Here is a 7,654-nt window from a genome sequence, read left to right as displayed (position 1 = left end):
AGCTCGATTTTTTTGTCGTTTAGCGTTCGTGTTAGGGGTTCATTCGCCGAGACTTTTTCAGCCGTATAAGGCTATGATAGCTTAAAAGTGAATTTGTTATCAAAATTCCGAAAATTAAATTATTAGTTGAAATTGTTGCAGTCTCATTGCATGCAGTATAAGATACCAGTGATGGAAGCCCATGCTGAAGCATAAAAGGACATTAAATTTTAATTAAGATTAACTCATTATGGTAATTAATTACAGTTTATTCAATGTAAAGCCCGCCCACGTCGAACACATTTACAACGCAGCAAGCTATCTCACTTTCTGCGTTCTCTTTCCAGGAACGCCAGTAACCACGACCCGTAAGTATATGCATCGGTCTTGCCTACAATTATGCAATTTTTACGCGTGTCACATTCATTTTCACGGGTATGTGGACAAGAAAAGATGTACGCAAGCAAAACCCTACTCCTCACCATTCGCCCGTACTAGAGGGACCTCTCAGTGGTGATCGAAGAAAGCTACCGGGAAAACAGTGCATTGAAGTTCCTTTACACTGTTTTCGTGAGTTGCGCTAGAATCCCCACTGTTCTGCGCCCTCGCAGAGCGCCCTATACCTCCGAACACGCTGGTGTGCACGCTCGGCCCGATGGCGGACGAGGCGACGTTGTTCCCGGAGGACGGCCTGTGTGACTACACCGTCCTGGAGGAGATCCACGTGCAGAAGGCCACGGATTTGGGTGAGCCCTACCCGCCGGTACTGCGACACGTCATGGACGTCGCTGACAAACACAGGAAAACTGAGTACGGTGTCGGCTTCGAGAAGTGAGTCAAACTCAATTTATTCTGCATTCCATACGCAGAAATGCAGGGCACAGGGGCAAAAATATTTGTCAAGAGACAGCTTGACAGGACCCATGTACCCTTACAAATTTTTGGCATACAGTGCAGCAAAAAGCGTCATCACATAAAACGTCGAAATAGTTCTGACATCATTATTGCAGTCCGAACAATAAGGCACATAAAGATGTATACAAAAAATAACTAGGTATAGAACTTCCTAGGAACATCTTCTAGGTTTATCCAGACATGTGCTAGACAGCACGCATATTTAAAAATAATTCAGCAGGTGCTCTTTTATTTCCGATGGTTTCATATCTAAATTTACACCTTATGAGATGAGCTCACTGATAAGACTGTATATACGATTTTCGATGCTATTCCAACCACAACCCATACTAGAAAATGGAACTAATCATGAGTCCTGATCGCGCATAGAGTATTGCATGTTAAGATGTCGGTTCACATTAAACAGAGGCAAAAAGGCTGTGCTATTGAACTTCAGGCACGTCTTTTATACCCTTGTTGCATGGACAGAGTTAAGCGCGGTTAGCGTAACCGCGGTTACCGAATTGAACTGTGGTTATCTGAAATCGTGGTTCGTCGTTGTTACACAGTGATTCAGAGCCCTCGGTTATAAGGAGCCTTACTCGGATGGATGGATGGATGGATGGATGGATGGACGGACGGACGGACGGACGGACGGACGGACGGACGGACGGACGGATGGATGGATGGATGGATGGATGGATGGATGGATGGATGGATGGATGGATGGATGGATGGATGGATGGATGGATGGATGGATGGATGGATGGATGGATGGATGGATGGATGGATGGATGGATGGATGGATGGATGAATGGATGGATGGATGGATGGAATATAGGAGCGTCCCCTTTGAAACGGGGTGGTAGCAGCTATCATGCTCATTTTTTATGGCAGCTAACGCCCCCTTGGGTCGAAAAGACGAACTGACGCTACAGTTTGGCGGAACGAAATTCCGTCGCAAATATGTGCGTTATTTAGATGATATTAGTTATAAAACATGATTTCGGTGTAAAGTATGTTTTGTGTCACAAAATTATTTCTTAGAAAAGTGTGTAACACGGCCTGCTTCCGTCTATGGACGCCGACATCTTCTCGGTTAACGAGTAAACAGAGATCGCGATAACCGCGGTTAGTGGCGTAACCACGATCTGGTGCGCCGTGTAACATGCGCTAACCACGGTTTCGCGTAACCGCGGTCACGTTAACTTCGGTTAACTCTGCCCGTGTAACAAGGGTATTAGAGTGTTATATATCGGTAGGTATATGATTTTGCGAAAGGTAAAACACTGAGCATGTGAAAAAGGGGCAGTGATGGAACACCCGCAACCTGGCGGCGAGCTGAAGTAACTGTATCCTATCCATATCAAGCAGCGCGAAGAAAAAAAAAATCCGGCGTCTAAGGAAGAACTACAAAGGACGAGCGCTGACTCTCAACTAAAATTTTATTCTCCATGGTAGACTACTTACACGCATGAGCGAAAGAAGTCACCGAAAAGGGAAGGAAGGTTTAAAAGCGCAAGAACGACGAATATGAAAAGTATGCAAAAAGTAGGCCACCTCTTTGTCATCTTTGTCTAGATATGCAACCTCCAATGCTGGTTAAAAAAATGTTCGGTTTGCTGATACACGTGCCCTGATGTTTTGTGATGTAAAAAGATGCAACTACCTCTTACGTTGTCTTATCGAAGTGGCAATACAATATTTTTGTTGATAAGAACAAAGGCGAGTATACCTTGCACGTGAGAAAGTGGGCCGCGACGCGTAAATTCTTGTCTCTGTTAGGGACGTTGTTGAAGGCGTGTCTTGCTCTTGATGGCGTGTGTTGAGACATCGTCCTGTTTGTCGTATGCAGCTGGCGCCGCAGGAGAGGTCGAACTGAAACACGACGCTTTTGGTGCATTCAACATGGGCTTCTTCATGGTTTCAACGTAGTAGAGAGTTCAACGTAGAGACACCATAAAGAAGCTCATGTTGAATGCACCAAAGGCAAGTTGCCAAGACAGAGGGTTCGTTCAAGCGTTGTGACGGCGGTGTGCCCTGGAGTTCAACGTAGAGACGATGTCATCTTCTACACCCAAATGAGAATGGTCAACGACGAGAGGAAAGGGGTGCTCATACGTGAAGTGATTCAACTATTGCATGAATAAAGTTGAGACTATAAAGTAAACTGCTATGTGCAAAAGTCATGTATTTACTTTCAAGCCGAACCTAAGCGTAGCCATGCAGATTGCTCTCGCACAACTCCAGGTTTAACAACAAGCTAAACCACAGGTAATTTTTCTTTACGTTCACATCGCGCTTCTCTTTATCGCGTTTTCTTGTATGCCCCTCTTCCGTTTTAAAAAATGCAAAGTAGCCAACTGGAGCATCTTATTGATTAACCAATTTGCGTTCCCTCTGTCTCGCTGTTTGAAACGTATGGTACCTTACGTTTAAAAGAGCGAGGAATAAGGAACGGCAGAAAGGCCGAATTCACTCGACATTTTAACGCCTTTTAGGGTGTAAAAAGGGCGCTCGATTTCATCAGGGCTACCACGTGCTAGCCTTAGGGCAATCGTGCGCCCTTTTTGCACCTAAAAAGGCATCAAAATTTGAAGAGGGAATCATAGCTTTGAGACGACGCGGCCTGTCCTGCTGGTGCATGAGTTATACATGAAGGGCGACTCATGTGATCGAAAACTGTTAAAAAATAATCGCCTTGTGAAGACTCATCTGCTCTCTGGAAAGCTGCTTTCTTCTCCTTCAAATATGTTCAGGCATGCTTTTTCAAAAATCTGAGGGACTTGCGCAGCTTGGTGAGCTAACCCACAACGTCACAGACAACTTCACTTCATGAAGCCTTCGCACTTTAATTTTCTGTTGTGTTTCGAGTGAGCGGAATAAGCCGGTTTTATTTGCAGTGCATTTCCAGCAAACATTTTCTGCTATTGGCAACAGAGCCAGCCGCCTTCCCTCTCTCGCGGACTCCCTCTGGTCGCGTCAACCTTTTACGCAGTCCTCAGAAAGTTTTTATTTGCTATGCATGTGATTCTCGGGGTCACATTGCGCGTCACTGTCGGATAACCTAAGAGCCTATGTCTACGTGCCTCCTGAGCCTTTGCCACGTTCTTTGTCTCCTGAGCTGCTTCGTACCCCTACCATGGTCGCTTAATAGAGGAGCATTTTCGTTTTCGTGGAGCGGCCTTGCCTTATACTCGCTGTCTGTTCGCTCGCCGGCGTCCTCCATCCTTGCGGCGCCGTTCGGTTTCTTCGCTGTATCGGCTCGTCAGCCCATTGCGCTCCAGAAAACTAGGAACCGCAGCTCTTTAGGCAATAATTGCGCAATCATCTACAAATGTAAAGCCTGATCTTTTCGCCCCTACGAATGTGCTTGAGACTGTTATTGAGAACCTCACTGTCTTGATCTTATAGTCGATATGCTGGCGCTGCTGTGTAGCTGCGCCACAAGCTGCAAAAAGTGACGATGCTTTTATCTGATCTTTTGCTTCCCGCCTCTAATCTGCAGCGTATCTAGCCTTTGGCCACCCACTCGGCTGGGGTTGTCATTCACGGCTTTTATCTTAGCGGTGTCCCGTGATATCATTTGATGTTCTGAGTTTCTATCCGGCAATGAAGCCATATCAACTGCACTTGTGCGGAGCTTAGTGCCATCTCCACAAGCACGATTTTTCTCCAGCATTGAGAAAGCTGGATCTGTCTGTCAACATCGGGGTCCTTCCATACCATCTGTCTCTATCCCTGTTTCCTGCCTATTTGGACCTGATGGCACCGTCATTTTCACAACATCCGGCATCTTCACATCTTGCCACGGCCTGCTTCTGCCCTCTGCTGTGCTCACTGGCCAGGGTGGCTGCAGCCTTGATTGCTTCCGTCTTTTAATTCTTTGCCTGCGTCTTCCGCTTCAAATAGAGTAGAATATTTATCGGTCTCAATACCGCAACGCGTCCAGCTTCTTGACTTGATGGTCAACTTTAGCTCCTCGTCGGATATGCGACTTGTCGTATGTCTAATGTGAAGCCGCTGTGTGAACGCGCATACCACGTAAGGGGACGATATGCATGAGCGAGGCGTAATTCAGCCTTATGGTAATCCGTGGTCCTCGTCTGTCCTACTTTTGAAGAAAAGGAATAGCTCTTTACGGCCTTGCGTCGAATATCGCTGATTTACATAGATCTTTCGCATAGTATTCTTTATCCGCTGTCCCGAATCGATGACGCCCTCGACTGCGCGCAAGATTTTGTTATCTGACTTAGATCTGCGATCTGGATATTGGCTGGTCCCTCTTGCGGATACTGCCCACGCCAAGATGGTTTTTGTGACACCTGATGGCCTATACGAATTCAATGTCTTGCCCTTTGAATTATTAACTCCCTGGCGACTGTCGGGTGCATGAGGGATTCTACTTTACGCGGCTTGAAGAACATGTCTGTATTACTTAGACGAATTTTCACCTTTTCTTCTGATATTGGGATCCACCTTCTCAGCTTTCCGAACCTGTTAATGTATTTACCTAAAGCCGGGCTCCAAACTGATCTCAAGAAATGTTGCTTTGGATAAATGACTCCTTCTGAAATCTGAAGCGGAATAAACCTTTCACGTAAAAAATTAGTGCCTTTTTATGTCTACCAACGCTGACGACCTCCTAATCAAAAGTTCTGCATTTTAAACGCAGCTTTGATGCTAGTGAATATTGCAGCAGTACACAAATCGAAAAGGTGTGTCTTACCAGAACATAGATTTTATGCACAGGAAAGCGTAAGCGATTAGGTAAATAAAACAAATATCTTAATTGATAAAAACCCTTTATTGCACCTGCAGCTTCCATATTTCGAAATATATAAGAAAATTGACCCCAATAGCAAAATTGTCTTTTGCTGTCAAAAATTATCAGAGAACACCCGAACTATAAAAACACACAGGAGACCTTCAAATGACATCCTTTTCCAATTCTTTTTTTTTTTCTTATAAAGGAGGTGTTGTATGAAAGCTAACGTAGAATAATTCGATTCGTATTCAACTTTGAGCTAGAATTTATTATTAAATTTTTACCGCCGAATTTTTACACAGAGAAGCAGAAACGAGCGACCGGAATTGTACCTTGAAATAATCAAATTAATTTCGCTATCGGCGGGTAATTAGGGCAACACGTATTTATCTGCTTGAAGTCAGGCTTGTATTTTTATAGTCAAATATGTCATCAAGTTTTTATACCCCTTTCGTGCAGCAACACAGAGCCGATGGACAAGGTATTGAGCGACGAAAGCACCAAGGGCTACTTTCATGGCTTATTCGAAAAGAGGATATTCCATTTTGCCTACATTACTACTGATCCCTACAATTTCGACAAATACGACTTGGATGTGCGCCTAAAGATGCTCAAGGTAATGACCTCTATTAATCATGTCTCCAAAATGCTGGCAGAAAATCAAATTCCTTAGCTGAAGCTTCTTCTTTCAGCTCTATGGCCAAATATTATAGTTACCCTGTGATTATAGCTGTCTCTGGATGGTTTCCAGCGGGATAACCACACACCATAAAAGAATGAATATTTGCGAACAACTTAAATTGAAAAACAGACGAGGCCACAGTAAACAGCTACGCATTATTGGGAAATTTCGGTAACTGAACAGGAAAAGTGAACGCGCTCTTTCATTATGTCCTTTCATTATTTTTGTTTATATTTTCCTTAATTAGGAGCTCTCTCTCCCTTCAGCGCATCGCAGATCTGTTTGAAGATAGTTTATATTTTTCTTAATTAGGAGCTCTCTCTCTCTTCAGCGCATCGCAGATCTGTTTGAAGATAAAAGGACGCCTGAGCGACCGATGTACACAATCTTGGCCTTTGTGTGGAAAGAACAGTTTAACAAAGTGTCTGCTACAGACGCGGCATCCAGTTTTAAGTAAGACTGCCTTCTTATTTCCTCCCTCTTTATTTTTTGCTCCAAATGTCTTGTTTGGCTGTGGTCGCAATATGCATGATTATAAATAAACAAACGCTGCTTCTTGCAGGAAAGACTAATAATGCGAGCGTAACAGTGAAGTTACCTCTTGCGTTCGAGGATGGCTGACGACACTATAACGTTATTGTTTATGCAGATAATCTGGATGCAAGTCTTTCCTTGCTAAAATCTTTCTCCTCCCGTGTCCCTCCTCTGCGACGGTGCATGCATCCATTACCGCAAAAACACATTTTTTAAACTGGCACTTTCGTCTCCTAGAGGATTTCTTAAGTAGGAACAACCTTCGCCACGGATCGAAGCAAAGGCATATAAAATGAGTTCATAAGGCAATTTTTTTTTTAAACATGAGCGAAAATATTCACAACTGTCAACTCTCTGCGCCCAATGCCACTTTTTTTCGTCAAATGTAGTTTCTCTATATTGCCTCCTCTTCTCATCACTCATTCATCGCTTCCGTGTCAGCTTGTTGCGACGTATGTCCAGGATAAGACAATAACAGTACCTTTCGTTTCCTTATGAGCAATTAACATGCTTAATTTACTGGTTTCCCATAAGAAAATATTGAAGGCAAGTATTTACTCGAACAGTACCGACGCCAAAGAGAAAGTTCTTATTTACCGGCATTTGATGTGAGAGGCAGATGATATTGCGCGTTCCTTATTTAGGGTATTGGAATATTATGATAGTCTGTCAGCACTGTCGAAATGCCGTTAACAGCAACGTCCGAGCGTTTCCCGATAGTGTGCGTGATTTGCTTCACCTGTGACGTATGCTACGGGAATGCTATGCGCTTGCTAAGACACGTGTGTCTTCCGTCC

At 44.1% G+C, this 7,654-nt stretch overlaps 1 pseudogene; it reads left to right on the top strand.

Annotated features, from left to right (window-relative positions):
- The first annotated feature begins 634 nt into the window (after positions 1 to 634).
- LOC146179788 (uncharacterized) overlaps positions 635 to 7,654 on the top strand; it is a 148,009-nt pseudogene continuing 140,989 nt past the window's right edge.

The sequence above is a fragment of the Amblyomma maculatum genome, chromosome 9, assembly GCF_055883805.1.
Source record: "Amblyomma maculatum isolate TAMU_Amacu chromosome 9, ASM5588380v1, whole genome shotgun sequence".
In the NCBI taxonomy this organism is placed as follows: Eukaryota; Metazoa; Arthropoda; class Arachnida; order Ixodida; family Ixodidae; genus Amblyomma; species Amblyomma maculatum.
This window is presented reverse-complemented; position numbering and strand designations above follow the sequence as displayed.